Source organism: Acartia tonsa, chromosome 11 (assembly GCF_053477335.1).
Source record: "Acartia tonsa isolate MP-2025a chromosome 11, ASM5347733v1, whole genome shotgun sequence".
NCBI lineage: Eukaryota > Metazoa > Arthropoda > Copepoda > Calanoida > Acartiidae > Acartia > Acartia tonsa.
The window spans coordinates 5022121-5042813 of record NC_137270.1 but is presented as its reverse complement, the minus strand read 5'-3'; the positions used below and the strand labels follow the sequence as shown (position 1 = coordinate 5042813).

General features: G+C 32.6%; 1 protein-coding gene across 2 annotated transcripts in view; it reads left to right on the top strand.

Moving 5' to 3' along the window:
• The first annotated feature begins 7923 nt into the window (after positions 1 to 7923).
• The window catches only part of LOC145331464 (tubulin alpha-1 chain-like), a 51331-nt gene continuing 38561 nt past the window's right edge, over positions 7924 to 20693 (top strand). Inside the window, exon 1 of one of the 2 annotated variants that reach the window (XM_080176141.1) lies at positions 7924 to 8039. The gene's annotated coding sequence lies outside the window, so the exon portion shown is untranslated. The remainder of the gene's footprint in view (positions 8040 to 20693) is intronic. The other variant, XM_080176140.1, reaches the window with a different exon arrangement.

The window sequence follows — 20693 nt, the reverse complement described above, 5'->3', positions numbered from 1 at the left end:
ACAAATCTAAAAAAAGAATATTTGTTAGTATAAATAATCACGAAACCTTTCTACTATATTTATATTAAGAATGGGGCGTCGTAGCTCAGTGGTAACGCACTGAGTTACGGTGGTTGGTGAGAGTTTGAGTTCAAGTCCCCATGTGGCAACTCGAATTTCTCAGTCGCAATTCATTCACGCAACTTCCCCTTGGTTGTGTAAGAAGGGTGATAATTGGGGTAGTTTGAATACTTAATAGTCAAGTACATAATATCAGTACAACTCTTACCCAAGCTCTTTTGTGCAAAGCGTCATTCATTACGGTGACTTAATTTGGGACACCTGCCATACTCGGTGAAGGTGAGGTAATAAAGAGTATTTCCCTTGAGACAGCGGGTCAAGTACTTGTACTTTAGCGTAGACCTTGAGCTGGCCCGGGTGCTAGCATACAAAAGTGTCTCGACCTACTCCATGACTACTTAGGTCCAAACTATGGATACACTAGTACACACACACACACGCACAATATATTTATATATTTTTTAAATATTTATTTTGTAACATGATTGACTGACTGACGGACAAAAAAAATTACATCCTGGAAGCTCATGGGTAGAGGGAATCTTCAAAAAAAAATCAGCTGTCCATCTTGAATAACAGCTGAGAAAATCACAATTCTCCACAACGGTACGGATTGACGTACGGACAGACAAAGTGAATAGTAGTGTATCTTCGCTTCTATAAAGAGTCAGTTTTTGTAACTTTCTTCAAGTGGCAGTCAATCAGACAGATATAACAAACGCACATTAAGCATGATTCAAATCAATTCAAATATCTAATTTTTTGTATACATTAGGAGTACTTAAAGAACTTAAAAAAAATATTTGTATATAATATTATTTTTACTACTAAAATATGAATATGTGTGGGATTCAGGAATTTTCATTAATATTCATATTCAGGCCGTAAAATTGATTTAGCCTTCCAATGATTATACACAAAATTATCACTTCCGTAGAATACACTTAGTGTTTGAAACGATTGGACACTCAACTTAATGTAACAGCCAATCAAAATTCAATAAAAGATGTCAAGCCAACGAATAAGAAAATATATTACAAAACTTTGCGGACTGATGTAATAATCAGCCCAATGTCCCCTCCCTCCCTGATTGTATAATCCCACCATCATTGTATAAATGGATGTATTATTACTTGGATCTTACGCCAGATTTTCATCTTCTCTATTACAGTGAAACTTTAGCTGGCTAAAATAACGATCTCCCCAACCCACTCCCTCCGCTCCTACTAGAAGAACGAACTGACCAATAAATGAGAAGGGAAATAGCAACCTAAATTGAGGAAAATTTTCCAATGGTATAATATCCACGTTTACTCTACATCCTTTATCATTGTCTACATTTCCCAAAAAATAATAATTCTCCAGTTGACTGATATAATAAGAGCAGATTTGGAACCTTTTTTTGTTGAATTATTTTAGCTTAAAAAAACAGGATTTCTTTGAAGGGGAAGGGAAGGGGGGGGGGTGTTAATTTATCTAGGGGTGATTGGTACCTTCCCCCAAAATAGTTAAAAACTTTTCCATGGTCGACATTTCCAGAATATTTCCTGTAAAGGAGAAACATATCGGTTCAGCGGTTAGCAAGATACTTCGGTATAGATAGATCATCCCAGGGAGTAAGGGAGGGAACAATGGGCAATTAATTCAAGAGTTTTCGGTGAAAGGCAATGAAAACCAGACTTATCCAGAAAATTTGAACAAAATTTTAAAGTGATCATGGTAATCTAATTTAGAACAAAATTAGTTCTAAGAAAAAAAACATTTACTTAAAAATTAGATTACCAGTACATCACAATGTATTCAAAGGAAAAGTAATGGGCCGGAAAATGGCCTAAAACCGTACCAAAACTTGCAACTAAAACCACCCCCAAGTTCTTGATGAACCATCAATCGGTTCATTAGTTATGAAACATCTTCAGCTACACAAGAAAAACAGCCTAATCACATCCCAAGTCGAAAATCTAAAAATAAAATAGCCTTAATCCAACCCAGGACCTATGTGAAGCTCTATAAAGGAGAACCCAATAAGTTCAGTAGTTTTTGAAATCTTTAAAGCTTGAGACAAAAATTCCTTGGATGTAATGTGACTGAGTAATAGTATACCAAGTATCATCATTTTGAGACAGTCTAATGTAAAATTACCTTTGTTTTTGATATTTTGAGACAGCCTAGTATCAAATTACCTTTATTTTTGATATTTCGAGACAGTCTAATATCAAATTACTTTTGTTTTTGATGTTTTGAGGTAGTCTAATATCAAATTACCTTTGTTAAGAGCAAAGCTTTTCTATAATTAGGGTCGGTCCGTACGTCCGTCCGAGACAGATAGCTTTTATTAATTAATTTAGGCATGTTAGAATTATCCTATCGATTTCAAACTTTGCACGGTGATTCCTATAGTAGTTAGGTACGATTTAGAAAGCGTAGCAACTCTATAACCATTACTAGAATGTCCGTTTATCCATTTTAAACATGTTGATTTTTCTCCTTTTTAACAACAAATTTTTATGTGATCTAATTATCCTTTTGATCTGATTTTTGGTATATTGATTCCTGGGTCAACAAAGAACAACATTATAAGCGAAGCAACTCTATAATCAAGTCCTAAAAATGTAAGTATGTCCATAAACATTATCCTGTATTGAGCAGTTTTTCAACAAATTTACTTACAATTTTGCTTCGACTCTTATACTTTTATATTCTGATTATTCAGTTTAGACACTATACAAGTGTTAATGTCCGTTTGTCCTACCGTTTCAGTGCTTCGCTTTTATGGATGTTGTCATCCTTGTTTTTTTAAATATTGTGAAACAGTCTAAAATTGAATTACTTTTGTTTTTAATATTTTGAGACAGTCTAATATCAAATTACCTCTATTTTTGATATTTTGAGACAGTCTAACATCTAATTACCTTTGTTTTATTATTTTGAGGAAGTCTAATATCAAATTACCTTTGTTTTTAATATTTTGAGACAGTCTATTATTCAATTACCGTTGCTTTTAACATTTTGAGCCAGTCTAATATCACACTACCTTTGTTTTTAATATTTTAAGACATTCTATAATCAAATTATCGTTGCTTTTAATATTTTGAGACAGCCTAAGATTAAATCACATTTCTTTTGATATATTGAGGAAGTCTAATATCAAAATACTTTTGTTTTTGATGTTTTGAGACAGTCTATTATCAACATCCATGTGTTGTACTACTTTTTAGATGTCTGTTTTGGTATGTGTGTGTTTGTGTGTATGTGTTTGTGTGTGTGTGTTTGTGTGCGAATGGTTCTCTGTGCATTTTATGTCAAACAAGGATAACCACAACCGTTGCCTGGTGGTTTCAGGCTATTTTTGTAGGGATAGTTGAGGAGACCATTAACCAGAGAAATGGCTATAAAACTTTTGGGGGTAGCTAACATTTTGATGGGGGTAAAATAAGGGGTTTCTAATGTTTAAGGGGCTAATCTAATGTATTTCTATAAACTTTTGGTGGGGTAAAATGAGAGTTTAAAAGTTTAATGGTGGTTAAACACCCCTTTATCCCCACCTTTGGACGTCTACGATTTATGACTTCTTGGTGGGAGGTTGGGGGTTCTTAACCCATGGACGTATCTAGTCCAAAAATATTGATAAGTCATGACAAACGTAATAACATTATATTATAGAGAATTTTTACTTCTACTACATACATGTTTGTCTAAAAGGTTGGCTGCTTTTTGTGTCAGTCTGTCTGTCCGTCCGTCCGTCTGGCTGTCTGTGAGTCATTTTCAAGTCTCATCTTTTAACAAGGATTCCTTACACTCCCCTTCCCTTCCAGATAAGGATGTGTTTTCCTAGGATAAATTCAAATATAAATTGAATAACCTCAATAATTACTCTAATTTAAATCAATTAAAGAGAGATAGGAGAATGAATGATAAATCAATCTTCCATCTTTTCATTATCTTTAGCTCGCCTCCTAGTCTGATATAGTTGTACGTTGAGTAAACCCGAAGTTTTCTATAATTAGGGGTTGTCATTCAAGACGACGGCGTATCGAACAGCATTGGTCGTACATGAAATTATCATATCAATTTCAAACCCTTTAAACGGGTTAATTTTTGTTTCGTTATTTTAGTTTTAAAAAAAGAGTATTAAAATAAATTGAGGGAAGAAATCATTTTTTTCTAAGCGCGATATCTCTCAGGAGGGTTGTGGTACCCACCCAAAATAGTTATGAACCTTCCCGGAACCTACGAGAAGCTACACTCTAAAGGAGAACCATACTAGGCCATCAATTAGAGATCCTTCGGGATAAAAAAAACCAGACCATGTTACTTTTATATACCTAAGGATTGTCTCTACCCTCCTTTAACAGTATCCTCGATATAAATAACTCCCTCCCCCAATTTTAAAAGTATTCGAACAAAATAGAAAATTAAAATAACTTGAAATTAGCAAAGTACATTTCATTTGTTAGTAGCGAAGTTACTCATCTGTCTGCTATTTGGGGTGCTAGATCGATTCCTAGATATTCAAGTTTTCCTGATTTTCTCAACTCCTTTTCAAGATACAGAGCTGAAATTTTCAGGGAATAATTGATTTTATATTCCACATATTTTTCCTAAGTTTTATTTAGATTTTTTTTATTAATTGGGGTGCTAGATCGATTCCTAGGTTTTTATGGTTTTCTCGATTTCCATTCAGGATTGATGACTGAATTTATCAGAGATTGAATATGCTCATGTTCTACATATTTTCATCAAGTTTCATTAAGATTTGTTTATTAATTGCGGTGCTAGATTGATTCCTAGATTTTAAAGTTTTCATTATTAGAAGGTTGCGTGATTTTAAAGGTTTAATGATTTTACAAATATTAATGTTTATTGCATGACACTGTTTTCTAGTATTTTTTTCCCGATTTCTATTCACAATTTTTGAGCTTCGCTAACTATGGATGTTGTCATCCGTTTCGCCATTTGCCTCTGGGAGCTGGGATTTCCAAATATGTGGATTTGATTACCTATTAGATTAGATGGATTAGTTCATTAACTAGAGTATTTTATCTGGATTTCTTGATTGAACTTTATTTTATAAACATCATTGCCTTGTCTAGGTAGTCTATATAGGGTTTTGCCCTCGAAATTTTTTAGACACTATATGCTTAAAATTGAAAGTTGGAACGCCTGCCTTCGTCCTGTTTTTCATCCCCTTGCAAAACCCTGGGCTCACCACTCCTCAATTTGGTTAGAAATATTTGTATATTCTTACAGTTTAACACTTTACTTTTGTATAGCTTGTTCATTTTCATTATTGACTTCGTGTTGCTGTATAAGCTACAAGTTGCTTTGCCCCTGACCTCTATGGGAGGGCGTGGGAGGTCAGAAAATAGCTTAAAATCACCGCAAGACCTTTATAAAGATTCCCTGAAGAGTACAACCTAATTGGAAAAGCAATTATCGAGATCTTAAGCTTCAGACACAAACCCTTACTACTTTATATTATAGGACTAGCGGCTGCGCTCCTAGTATCTAAGGATTTGTTAATTGAGAAGGGGACAGAAAAATAGCCTAAAACCTCCCGAAGGCTTAAATATAAAAAAAAAATTGCCTGCAATTGTAGTTTGAAAACTTAAGCTTCAGACATAAAATTATTAATACTTTACATAATAGGATGAAAACTTGTTTCATTGTATTCACACACCCATAAACACACACACACACAAATTCACACATTGAAAACCAAAATTTACACACACTTGTATGTGTGTAAATTCGACCTCTGAGAGGAAAACAGAGAGAGGAGAAAAGAGAAAAGAGAGAGAGAGAGAGAAGAAAAGAGAATAGAAAGAAAGAAAAAGAGAAGAACTTTGGAATAACATTTCTTTAGATTTTACCAACTTATTATAGTATTTTTTTTCTATTTTTACCTTCAATCCTAAAACGATTCCTATAATAATAACATTATTGATTTAATACTTTTACCAAAAATCAGATTATTTTTGTTCAAAAGTAAGAAAGAATTGTTTTAATTTAGTTTATAACTTAAATACTAGAAAAATTTCTACGTTTTTTTTTTGATTAAAAAAAATAACAAATGTATGGTATGATTCATCTTTGAATAAAGTATATGTATTGTATATACATTCTGCGAGGTTATACCGCGCCCTTTCCACGGATACGAACATATTTTCAAAAAAAATAGCTGCCAAACTAAAAACGTTAAGTTCACTGTCTACTTTTGCTGTTATGTCAAGCTCACACCTCATAAATGTAGGAAAATTACAATGATTATTGTCGTGCAATCAAAGGGTTGGTTGTCTGTAAAATATTTGGCATCATGAATATGTAATTAGATAGATAAACACCCGTCAAGAGATCATTGTGAAAAATATAAAAAGTTGAAATCACAGGATAATTCCATAATGCCTGATAAATCCGGTCGGAGGACAATTTTAAAGAAAACCTGTCCGTATCCAATGACCGGCCTCTAAGAATCTTGCCGCACCAAACCAAAACCACAGAACTAGGGAGAGAGAGGGGGTTTCCAAGTTCTGCCCTACATTAATATCTAAACAGAATCTCACAAAAATAATATAAATCACTAAAAACTTGAAATTATTTTTCCAAAATTTACAATAATAAATACTTTTCATCAAAAAATGTAACATGTTGGTTTTTAAAAATCAAACTAAGCGCCTTTCCCTGTTTTGTAACGGGTTCTGTGATTGGTTGGTTTTAAGGGCTAGGCTGCTCTACCATTGGTTTACACTTATTTAATTATACCCTTTGAGGCTGAAGGAAAAAAACAAATATATCTTAATCCAAAAGTATTGGCCCTCTAGAATTTGTAATCTTTAATGACATTACATAGCTTAAAACCCACCTAGGGCCTTCTCTAGTTGATAGTTTTTTGTCTGAAGCTTAAGAATTCAATTACTACTTAACTTATTGAGTTCTCATTTTTAGGGAAACTTCACATAGATCCTAGTAGCTTTAAGACTATTTAATTTCTAGATTTTAGTCTTTAGGTGGTTTTAGGCTATTACTCTGCCACCTATATGTATAGAGAGAGCCCACAGAAGCTAGGAGCTTAGACGCTAGTTTCTTATATATAGCGCAAAGGGGTATCAGTTTAATAAAAAAGATAGGCCAAAAAGCTCAAGACCAATAAGAAGCTTTCCGGAAAATATAGTGGAAAATCTAGACTTTATTAATTTCAAAAAAAGGTCAAGCCTTAAAAACCCCTAGCTTAGGAAACTTTTTATTTACAAGCGAGGGAAGTAGGGGAAAGAAAATATCCTAATACCATCCTTGGACCACTTTAAAGCTTTTCTAACATCGAAAAGCCTAGCGAAATCTCGAAAGATAAACAAAAAAAACCTTACTACTTTATTTTAAAGGATAGTTTTAAAAATTCTAATAATAATTTAGGTTCTAAACTATTCATTTATTTTTAGACTATATGATTAACAATTTGATTCATTAGTATTATTTTCGATTTTACGTTTTTTTTGTATAGATAAGGTTTTAACAAGGTAGTTTTTTATGTTTTTTGTTTGTTCAGCTTAGAAGGGTTGACAGCTTCTATGCCATAAGCACAAATAGGCCCACACAGACAAGCAAATGCACACCCACACACACCAACAACCCCACACACACACACATTTCAGCAATGGTGTGGAACTCTCAGTGCTGAGGAATTAAGTGTGGGTGTGTGTGGGTGTATGTGTGTTTCTGTGTGTGGGTGTATGTGTGTTTTTGTGTGTAGGTGTTTGTGGGAAAATGTGTGCGTTTGTGGGAGAAATCTCTTCCATATATACCCACTACTCACTCTCTCTCTCTCTCTCTCTCTCTCTCTCTCTCTAACTCTCTCCCTCCCTAAATCACTCACCCACTCCCTGCCTCACTCTCTGTGTATGTATATACTCTTCTGTATAGTTCAACTTCAGTTGTGTTGAGTTGGTTTACCTACACTTTACACTTTACAGTTCATCTGTCAGGCAAGTTCAATTAGTTTTTTTACCATATTTTATTCAATTATTAATATTTATTTAAAATGTTCCAATTTAAACCATAAAAATCTTCTAAAACACATCCTTTTTAATGTCATCAAAATGTATTAATCATATCCAACCCTTTCAAAATGTATATACTACGTTTTAAATATGTGCTATACAACTGTATTTTTAATTGGTGGCTGATTTCTAATTTCAACAATTTATATAATACGTGTTTTAACAGTATTCAATGACAGAATTCTATATTTTTTAAGTATCATAACTGCTCTATAATTTACGTTTGTCCGTTTGTAACTCTGCCATTTGTATAGATTGTCAATCTCTTTCTTTTTTAAACTTTAAAAATTTGATTGCATGATTTGACCTATATTAAAAAAATTTCCTACTTGATTTTAACTTGTTATTGCTGCTTTACTTATGAAAACACTATGTCCTTGTTCCATTACTTATAAATAGATATATGAGTCATTTTATTTCTATATTTATGTTATTAATCGATTGAAAAAGTAATAAAGGCTAACCTCTTAATTAGGGAAGGGGAGGGGGAAATGTTGCTTTATAATTAACTAGCGGATACGCCCCTAGCCTCTAGGGGCTTTGCCACAAGAGGTATAATTACAACTTCTATTACTTACCCAGCAGAACGGATCGCAAATTTTCGCACCTACCCAGCAGGAAAAAAATTTTGCGATTAAATAACGAATTCGCAAAATTCGTAAAAAAATGGGGGGGGGGATTTTTTGTTTTTTGGGGAATTGGGGGTGTCCCAACTCCCAAGAAAATAGCCTAATACCACCACAGGACCAGTAGTTATATTCCCTGAAGAGTATAATCCGATCGGTTCAGTGGTTACCGAGATCTTAAGCTTCAGACGGACGGACGGACAGACAGACATCAAGCTACTTTGTATTATAGATTTGAATTACTTACTATATTCTAAATTTTGCCGGCTGCTAAAGGGAGAATTTTACTCTATTGAGACTTTGAGGCCAAATGGTTGGTTAATTGTCTATTGACCTTTCCCTGAATGCCTACTTTTGATCAAGTATTATGAAGCAAGGATGACAAACAAACATACAAACAGTGAATTTTATAGCAGTTAGGTACTCATTGTCATAAACTATAAAATTAAAAAATCACGAAACCTTTTTGCATAAAATATGTATTATTCTTTTGAAGCATGACCGACAGACAGACGGACTAAGTAGATTATATACTGGATGCTCATTGGTATAGGGAATCTTCACAAAAATACAGACATCCATCATGCATAGAAGCCTACAGACAGACAGACGGAAGTTTTGAATTATAGAGTAGCTTCGCTACTAAACTAGGAGGAAAGGGAAGGTTTATAAATCAAAACGTTTGAAAGGGGACAACATTTAAACATTCCTGAGAACATTTTACTCCTAGAGGTATAGAACAATGGACGATAAAATAATCTGCTCCCCCCCCCCATTTCTATTCCTACTTAGGATAGCCGGTTGGTAATGGAGGACAGAAAGGGTGGTAGATTGATTTAACTGCCCTATTCTTATCCAATAAAATATTTTTTAGCCCTTTCCTCAAAATACTTTTGTCATTGTATTTTTATTCTAAATTATACCAGTTGTACTTGTAAATGGTGTCATCCTTGTTTTAAAACATATCATAAAACATAATTTTAATTGAAATTGTTTTCCTATTAAACGTTTATACCTAAGTTTGACACGAGCATAATAATTAATCGTGTTAATAGATATATAATTACTTGTATGTTACACCAGATTTTCATGTACTCTAATAGTGATACTTGCTGCTGGCTAATATAACCATTCCCCCAACATACACCCTTATTAACCCTCTTCTTATACCCACCCCTCCTTGTTCGTTCCATCATAATTTTATTTTATCAAGAATGTTTATTAGTTTAAGCTTAAATTGATGGACTAATTATGAATATCATAATCAATGTTCGCATATGCTTATTTATATTTAATTGCTGCACTACTTGTATTCAGAGTTATCCTTGTTTACATTGAATATACATCCGGTATGGCTTAGCAACAGATTATTAACCGCTGGATTAGAACATGTTCAGCAAAATTTCTATTTTAATATCTGCGGAAAGCTGTCTATGATTAGATGCGATAAATAACTATTATTGTATTCTTATAATTACAGTAATTAGATTGTTATTACTGCCATGTTTATGGATATAATCATCCTTGCATATTTAATAATCCATATATTTAGTTATAATACTTGTTATATTAATAGTAAATAATTCATAAAATTATAGTAATTAGTTTTATAAATGTATGTTAAAATACATTTATTACACTAGATGGTCAATCAAAAAAAATAATCCACCAAACTTAAAAGGAATTTATATTCTTTAACTTACAGCGAACTTTTTGAGCACTAGTTTTACTATAAGCAAAATATTTTTTTCTAAACATTTATTTGTTTACATCTGACTTATATTATGGACGAACTGGAACACTAACCAATAATGTGGTTGGATTGTCCTTTCACTATTGGTCTAATAAAAGGGATTGTTCACCTAGACTTTCTATATTTATTTTATTGTATTATATTTTTTTTTTCGTGTAAAAATTACAAGGTAATAAATGCTATATTTAATGTATAGGTCACTAGCGGTAGCGTCCTAGCCTCTAGGATAAAAAACAATACGGTTCTCCTTTACAGTGAAGTTTCTCATAGGTCTAAGGAATGTTTATAACTATTTTGGGGGAGTATACCCCCACCCTCAAGATAAATTACCCCAGGAAAAAAATACCCCTCCAAATTTTTTTAACACTAAAATTGAAAGTGGATGGTCGATTTACCCTCCTCTTTTCTCCCAAATTCCTCTAGCCGCTAGTTATTTGTAAAGAGGTATGAACCAGAGATGGGTTTTTAAAAGATGCCGCGTTTTTTCTCGACATTTTTTACGCTATGAATAACAAGCGCGGCATTCGCGAAATCTAAACAGAGTATACAACTATTTATTTAATTATTTCGCTTTTGTTTGTACAGCCTTTTTAAAAGAAAAACAAATTATCTTAAATCCATTTTTGCTGCATATTTAATGATATATCTTTTTAGAGCTATATTAGACATTATACAAATGGCTAAAATAATAATTTTAAAATTTTGAATTCTTAAGTTGTATACTCTGTTTAGATTTCGCGAATGCCGCGCTTGTTATTCATAGCGTAAAAAATGTCGAGAAAAAACGCGGCATCTTTTAAGAACCTATCTCTGGGCTAAGATTCTATTGTTTTAGCCTTAATGAACATAGTAGTAAGTTCATTATAAAACAACAATTTATTTTTTATTCAAATATCTATTTATTATTGGTTGCTTGTCGATATTTTAACTGTTTTAAATACTTTTAACCTTTCAAATGAAACCAGGGTTTTTAAAAAAAACGTTTTCTTTTTCGCTGGCTTAAAATATTTGGGCACATTTCATAGATTTTGATTGATTGATTTATTAGGTTAAATGACAAAACGTTTCAAGTTTTAGTTTTAATCTACATAAGGGTTAATTTTGTTTATCATCATTGGGGATGTACATAAATTTATCCTTTATTGTCTTAACCCTTTAGATTTATAATAAAATATACTTTCTTTATGCAATAATGTTAAAACATTTATTAGAAGGTATTTTAAATTGTAATTACATATAATATACCTCTCTCAGTGGGAGTTAGGAAGTTAGGGATCTTAAGGGATAAGACAATGGATGATAAATTTATGTACATCCCCAATGATGATAAATAATTTATCTTTCATGTGGATTAAGATTATTGGATGGTTAAGGGGTATTGTTATATTAGCCAACTGCGAGTATAACTTTATTAGAGTACATGAAAATCTGGTGCAACATCCAAGTAATAATATATCGATTGTCCTTACAGATTGTTATCAGATTCTTTAACGCTGCTATGAACATAGAACGCAATTTTCATTTCAAAACGTTTGTTGTAATTTATATTCTAATGAAATCTAATTCAAAATCAAGAGAGAGGAGACATAAACTGTAAATTACTCTGGTAGTCAAAGTCTTTTATCCACGTTATCTTATTCGAAGGCTTAAAAACTGTGGAACATTTAACGTACCAAAGGATTTAGCCAAACGCTGAATTAAACGTTATAGTTATTTTTTACAATGTACCTTCGCAAAGGTCCAGGGAAGGTTTATATTTTTTTTAGGGAGGGTACTAACACCCTCTCAAGAGAAATCCACCCTAGAAAAAAATTACCCTTAATTTTAAAAAAACTAAAATTCAAAATAGAGGGATTATTTTTCCCCCAACCTCTCAATTGTCCCTAGAGGCCTCTAAGGGCGTATCCTCTGGTATAAAAATATATTCATAAAAAATCCACTAAGCTAAACATAATATGAAAACAACAGGTTGATTTTTTAGTGGTGGTTTTTATACAGGGAAAAGGGAAATATAAAAATTCAATATTTAGCTTTTGTCCAAAACAAAAGTGGTAATTTTGACACATTAGAATTTGGGAAAAGATTCACAAAAAGTTGAGCATTAATAACCACTTCATCAAATTTTTCATTTGTTTGTTTATTAACATACTAGAGTTGGCTCGATATAATTATCTCCCTATTGGCTAGTTTTCTATATGCATATCTATTTCTCAATAAATCTATTTTCCTCACCCGGCATTACTATCTAAAAGAAAGTAAATATTTAATAATTTAAATGATTTTTAAAAGATTTTTTTAAATTATATTTTTTTCTTTACATTACCATCACCAAAGGGTTAATGATGATGATTACAATTTTAGTTTAATATTTGAACACACAAAATGTCGCCACAATCGAATTCTTTTAAAACATAGATTTCTTAAATTTATCATATTATAAATTAAAATTTTCTTTTTTATGATTAGAAATTAAATACATCAATATAAGGTAAATAGCAACATGAAATGAAAAAAATGAATTTATTTTTAATAAAGTAAAATAATGGGTCTTATCGTTCTGGGCAATGAGAGTTTATTATGGATTATTGGAGCACTATGAGTTTTAATCATATATACCTTGGAAAACTTGAGCTCGTTTATAGACATTTATTTCCTATATAGATCTGACATGGATCTTGAAGCAATTAAGCAGGCCGTTTTGTACATGTTAAAAATTGGAAGATTTCATTAAATAAAAGTAATCGCAAATATACTTAGTAAATAACAGGTTAAGTTAAGGTTAGTCAAAGGAAAAAACTATCTACCTGGCCCCAATCCCCCTACCTTACTTACAATTTATCTTTAAAATAATCAGTGGTAGTTTTCAGTGCACAACAAGCAATTTGTTTGGAAGCCCCAAAGATTAATTTCTCTTCCATTGCCCCATCCCTGTATTCCATGTAGTATGCATGACATTCTATCCTAATCACAGTTAAAAGTTGCGCATGAAATCTCAAGGATCTAAGGGATAGGACAGTTATTTTTCTACTATTATTCTGCCTGTTATAGGTTGCAAACATAAGGGGGTAAAAAAGTGTTAAAGATTAAATTTATCGCCAGTGTCCCCTCTCTCCCTGCGTAATCTGAGCGCCTTTAAGCCACTAGCAGGTGTTCATTCAGGCTTACCAAATCACAAATTTATAAAATAGCCTAAGCCACCCCCCCCCCCTTCTCAAAGACTTGTATAAAGCTTAGCGATTTCCGAGATCTTTAGATTGAGACAAAAAAAACTTACTTCTTTATATTATAGGATGGACAAAAATTACCTTGCTATAATCATTTTCTTTTTCGCTAATTAAAATGTTGTATATTTACGCAACTTCACGCACACCATTTGTACCATAGGACAGAAAACAGAGCTCGTCACGTCACGTTACAGCAGACTCAGAGAAATTAATGTGCCTTTAAAACAACCAATATTAGACAACGATAATAGCAAATTTAGAAATCAATCTATGTTTGTGCCCATGTGTCCAACAATATTTCTAAAACTACTGAACCCATTTTACCTCCCATGGTTTTTTAACACACTTTAGATGTATTTAATAGACTCCATGAAGTAAAATGGATATGTTATCACTTGGATGTTACACTAGAATTTCATGGTCTCTAATAGTGTGAATCTTGCAGCTGGCTAAAAACCAACAATAAATGAGTTCCATAAGTTAGCTACCTAAATTGACAAAAAAAAAATTTCCCTGTCCTAAAATACACTTAAATTCTATATCCATGTGCAGTAAATATACGATAGAGTTTACTTGGCTAAAATTACATTTGAGATTGTATAAGATTTAGAATGCAATGTAAAATGTATAAACCAGAAATATCTGGTTTTGAAATGCGCGCACCACAACCAGTGTGCTCGCACTTCCACTAAAGTTCTTTTTAAAAGCGAAGCTTTTCTATAATTAGGGTCGGTCCGTCCGTACGTCCGTCCGTCTGTACGTCCGTCCGTAACGAATAGCTTTTTAAATTAATTTAGTCATGTTAGAATTGTCCTATCGATTTTAAATTTTGCATGGTGATTCCTACAGTAGTTAGGTACGATTTAGAAAGCGTAGCATCTCTATAATCTTTACCAATATGTCCGTACGTCCATTTTAAACATGTTGATTTTTTTTACTTTTTTAACAACAAATTTTTATGTAAACTAATCATCTGATTGATCTGATTTTTGGTATATTGATTCCTGGGACAACAAAGTATAATGTAATAAGCGAAACAACTCTAAATAAAGTCCTAAAAATGTAAGTATGTCCATAATCATTATCCTGTTATTTTCAACAAATTTACTTAAAATTTTGCTTTGACCCTTATACATTTATATTATGATTATTGAGTTCTGACACTATACAAGTGTTTATGTTCGTTTGTCCTACCGTTTCAGTGCTTCGCTTTTATGGATGTTGTCATCCTTGTTTTTATAGAAGCTAAAAGACCCGGGAGGGAGGGTACTTTGGACTGTAAAATATACCGGCACTCAAAGTTTTATCCTATTCGTTTTCTCATTTTGATTCGTTGTCCCAACTAATAGTGCTGAAACTTTTGAACCAATAATTATGATCATTTTAGCGTTTAATTTCTTATCCATTAAGTTCCCTGTAATATGTGGTACTGACATTTTTTGACAATATTAAGAATAAACAAGTCTTTATGTGGAAATGATGTAACACTGCACAATTACATGCGGGAAAAATATCTAACCAATTCAATGGCCAGATAATAACAGACAAATATAGTCTAGACTGGTCAAAACCAGTTTTGTAATTGCAGGGATCTAATGACCGATACATTGATGTACAACCAAAATGATGATACACAAAATTACAAGTGTTTAAAACGTTTGGACAATCAACTTAATGAACCAACCAATCATTTAAAGTCTTCAAACCTTTAAAGCCAACGAATAAGAAAACGCTATTTTAACACTTTTGGGACTAATATAATAAACAGCCCAATGTCCCCTCCCTTCCTGGATAATGTGTCAGCCGTGACCACTTATATTCAATTCTGCATAGCTTCCATTGCATCAGAATAACACCTTGGTAGGGTTGGGCCGGATATCCGGTCTGGCCGGTTATCCGGCCGGATATCCGGCCATTTTCAATATCCGGCCGGATATTAAAACTATCCGGTTTCATGATATCAGGCTGATTTTTGACGCCGGATATCCGGTTATCCGACCGGATATCTGGTAAATCGCCGGATATCGAACGTTTGCCAGATATCCGGCCGGAACAGGATATCCATGCCGGAACCGGATATCCGGCATTAGAAATCAGCAGGATATCCGGTATCCGGCCAAAAAAGTATCCGGCCCAACCCTACACCTTGGCAAAAATGTGCATTTATATTTATCGTCTTGCAGTCGACATAAACTATTACATTGGATATAGTATCAATGGTTGGATATATTAACAGGAGAAAAATTGTCGTCATTTTAGGTTGCTAATATTAGCCTCATTATTGGTAAGTTCGTCCATGTAATAAGAGGGGAGGGAATCGGGAAAAATTCCCAGGGAGCTATCGTTATTTTAGCCAGTAGTGAGTATCATGAAAAATCCAAGTAGTTATATATTGATTACTATTACATTAATATTCCTTCTATTTTGCTCTATTGTAAAGCCAACTTGTTACAAATGTTTTTCACTTATTAATAGGGGAATTTTAGTTAAATAACAGTTTGTAACTAAACAATAAGATGCTGTTTTAGCCATAATCTTATTGTTATTCCATGGTTTTTAAGGAATTTAGGAAAGCTCTGAAGTGTTGTTGTTATTTTGACATAACAAAGGCATTTGACAGATATCAAGAAAAAAAACTAGTGGAATAATCAAGGAAATTAATCTACATCCACTTTCCCTCCAAATGTTTGCTAGGTACAAAAGCTATAATTTTAAACATTGGAACTATGGAGGAAGATTTTTTATGGTCTAATGCCCTATTAATGTAATACTGTTTGTTTTGTACAGTTTGACTTTTGACATAAGAGAGACCTTTGACAGATAAAGGATATTTGTGTATCATAAAAAGTAGTAACTTAGTAGAGTTTGTTTTGTCTAAAGCTATTTTCTTGACGTCCTCTGCCTTCCCCTGGAGGCTAAGTGCAAAGCAACTTATTGTAATAGAGTGAATAAAATTAATTATCTTCACCCCTTTCCCCTTCCTCTTGTTGACTAGCTACAAAAGGCTGTATTAAACAAAAATGCAGAAAGTTGATAAATTTTTCGTCCATTGTCTAACCCCTTTTACTGTTGTATATCTTTCATCATAACTTTATTTTACTTATATACAATATTCTAATGGTATCATTGCCTTTGAACATAATTGTCCTTATTTCGGTTAAAAACGTCGTTGGCAGAAAATAAACCTAATTGTTTTTGTTTCTAGAAAGTTTCATTTACTTTTTTACTTTATTATTGTTTTGTTTATAACTATCATATTTACGCTTACAATCATTTTTTTAGCAACTTTTTTTTGTAAACACTTGTTTTCACTTCTTTTGTTCTGAGTATAAATGTATAAATATTCCAGATAACTATCTAGATAGAGTGTTGGAGATCTTTTTTGTCTGCTAGCAAATTGCTTTCCCCTCTTTTTTAGCGACTTGGCTGTGGTATTATTTGCAATGCTTTTGACTGATATTCAAAGACACAATTAAAAGTAGGCACAGGGTCTGCTGGGTGGAAACATATAGTTATTTAACCCCTTCCCCCTCTATTTTTTTACTTTAATGTCTCAACAACAATAATTTAAAGCTTATCCAATCTTTTTAAGTTTAATCAAAATTGACAATGAAAGCAGCTCTTTTTCATCGAATAGATATTTATACCTTTTACTAAACCAATACCTACTTGTTCTTATTAACATTATAATATATTATAGAGTAGCTGTGCAACAAATTTTTATAAAGAGAAATAAAATCTAGATAAATCTAAATCTGTAGTGCATTTAAAAATATTTCTACAAAAAGTATAATTTAAGGAATAAAAATCAAATTTCTACTGGAGCATTCCTAGCCCCCCCCCCCCCCCCCCCCCAAAAAAACCTTTTTGTAGTTATTCTATAATATGAAATTTTCTTTTGTCTGTCTGCCAGTCATCGGAAACTAGGGAGAAACTTTATTTTATTGGCTCCCATTCAAATTCTTTTGTGAAGATTTCACATGGCAATGTACATTTGAATTGGTTGGTTGGTTAGTTGGTCTGTTGGTCATGTAATAAAATATATATATAAACACTATAATTTGCTTGCTCCAGTAGTACATGCTTGATAAGTTGATTTTTTGGTGGCTTAGCCTCTCATAGATATGTCATCTTTGTTTGTGGTTTCTAGTAAAGTTAAGATATGTCCTTCCATTAGTGGTAATGCTGCTCTCTGGTCGGTTCTCTCTGTTCTATATATACCCTTCCCTTTTCTCATGCCATCTCTACCCTCGTCCTTGTTTAAGCCAAGAACAACAAAAGGAGGTTATGTGTGGTTCACTATTCAATTAGGGTGATTCATCCGAAATGTTCAAGTTATTATATAAGAGAAATCATAATACCGTGACTACTCAGGGATAATTCATTCAAGGAAAAACTATTTTGATCAAAATTTTGTGAAAAAAATAAATCAAGTTGCTTTACCCCAAAGGAAAATGAAACAGTCATATTTTATTTGAATTGCCCTTCTTTGTGTGAATTATATAATATTACGTTGATCTTAAACCAGATTTTAATGTTCTCTAAAAAAGTGAAACATGCAGCGGGCTATAATAACGATTCTCCCTTTCCACTTTTAACCCATCCCCCTTCTTCTGGATAAACGAACTGGCCAATATATGAGTTCCATGTTAGCAAGCTAAAATGACGACCATTTTTTCCCCTGTCATAATATCCATTCTTTCATCCCATAAGTTCTTGGTTAATATTTTATTGCTTACTAGCGGCTTCGCCCCTAGCCTCTAGGGGCTTTGCCCCAAGAAAAAAAATAATTTTCTGCACCAGCACCAGCAGCACCAGCTGCACCACCTGCACCAGCACCACCAGCTGCACCAGCAGCACCAGGAGTATTTTTTGGGGGGGGGTAAATTTTCATTTTTGGGGGGGTTGGGGGTGTCCCACCCCCCAAGAAAATAGCTTAAAACCACCGCAGGACCAATAGGTATATACCCTGAAGAGTAGAGCCCATTCGGTTCAGTGGTTACCGAGATCTTAAGCTTCAGACGGACAGACGGACAGACGGACAGACAGACGGACAGACATCGTTCTACTTTGTATTATAGATTACTGGATAATTCCAATTTTATACAAATCATTCATTATTTGGTAATAAGTACTTATTTAATAACAATAATAATAGTAATATTACCAAATTGAAGTAAAAATAGAAGAATGATATGATTCTTAATTTTAATAAAAAAAATAATGAAAAGCCATAAGTTTAAATTTTCCCCAAAACTAGATAAATATATCTTTGTATAGTTTATGAAATAAAAAAAGCATAGTTACTACAGAGCATTTTATTTATTATTTTATTTATTATTTGATTTCTCAACCTTTTTCTATAAGTCCTAACTATTCATAATTATGAATTATTAAGTCGACCCACAACTTTCATAATCATAAAAGTTTTAAAAAGAAGTAATTTTTTTTTAAAAGCAGGGGATTTTTTCTTAAAGAAAGATTTTGATTGAGTTAGGCAACCTCTTCCAAAATATATATAACCTTCCCTACACATATAAGAAGCTTCACTGTAAAGGAGAACCAAATCGGTGCAGCAGTCAGCGAGATCTTATGGTACAGACACACAAACATCCTGTTACTTTTATATCTGTGTTATAATTTCTATAAAAAGGTATTTGTTTGTATTCAAGACTGAAGGTGACTTTATAAAAAATATCAGGGAGAGGGAATGGCACATGTAGAAAAAAAACTATTTTGTCAACAACTTATTACTTGGATGTTGTACCAGATTTTCATGTACTATGATAAAGTCATGTTCGGGTTGGCTAAAATAACGACACCCCCCATCAATCCCCTCCCCTTCTACCTGATGAACGACACAACCAAAAAATAACATAGGAAATAGCAAGCTAAATTATCGAATAATTCTACATTCATTCCTACATCTTATCTTTATCATGGGATTTTTTGTAGAATTCTTATACATTTTTGTGATGTTTACTAAACTTCAATTCAAAAGATGACAACATTAGTCCAAAAACTAAAGAATTTACAACAAACATTTAAGGGACATTTATGATTTTAGATAGGTTTTGAATAATTAGAAAAATGCTGTATTAATAGTTAGTTATCGCATAGTATTATAGACAGTTCTCTATGGATAATAAAAGGAAAAATCATAAGTTTAATAGTATAAAATCAGTGGCTGAGAACCAGTTCTAATCTATCGGATATGAATCGGTTTCGAGTTATAAAACTAACTTATTTTGTCCCAAATAATTTAAAAATTAATTCAAGGAACGTCCTTTTAAAGAGCAAATAAAAGTAAAGTAAATAACCATAAATTAAGCTTTGAAAACAAGAATGAAAATATGCTACTAAACACAAAAAAAACACACTTTATTAAAATATGAGGAACAGCCATACATAATATCTATGCATATGATAAAATGTAATGTGAAGTAGTAAGTTTTGTTTGTCTGGAACTAAAGCTGAAAATATTGATCCGAATTGTCTGTAATTGTTAAGGAAGCTATATGAATAGCATGTGGTGGTTTTGGGCTATAATTCTGACCTTCTAAGCCCTCCCCTCCTTAACCTATCTCACTTAGCAGCCTAGTAATATCTAAAAATTACATTTCTCCAACAGTCGAAAAGGTTTTTGGAAATATCATTCCTATATAAACGACCCCTTAAATAGTGGATGTAAATATTCATTTATTTCCCCGGTATCTCATTTATATCCCTGGTATCATTTTTAGAAGATTTTTAATTTTTTTTGGAAGATTTTAGAATTTTTATTAATTACTAAAAGAAAGAAAAATAATACCAGGGAAATAAATGAAATTTAAAAACCAAAATTAAACCACAGTCTAGCATAAAAATGAGTTTTTGTTTAAATGAGAATGATATTCCTATCCAGTTTTTTGTTTAGGAATAAATATAAACAAAAAACTGGACAGGAATACCCCATTTAGCTTCGCTACTTAAACAG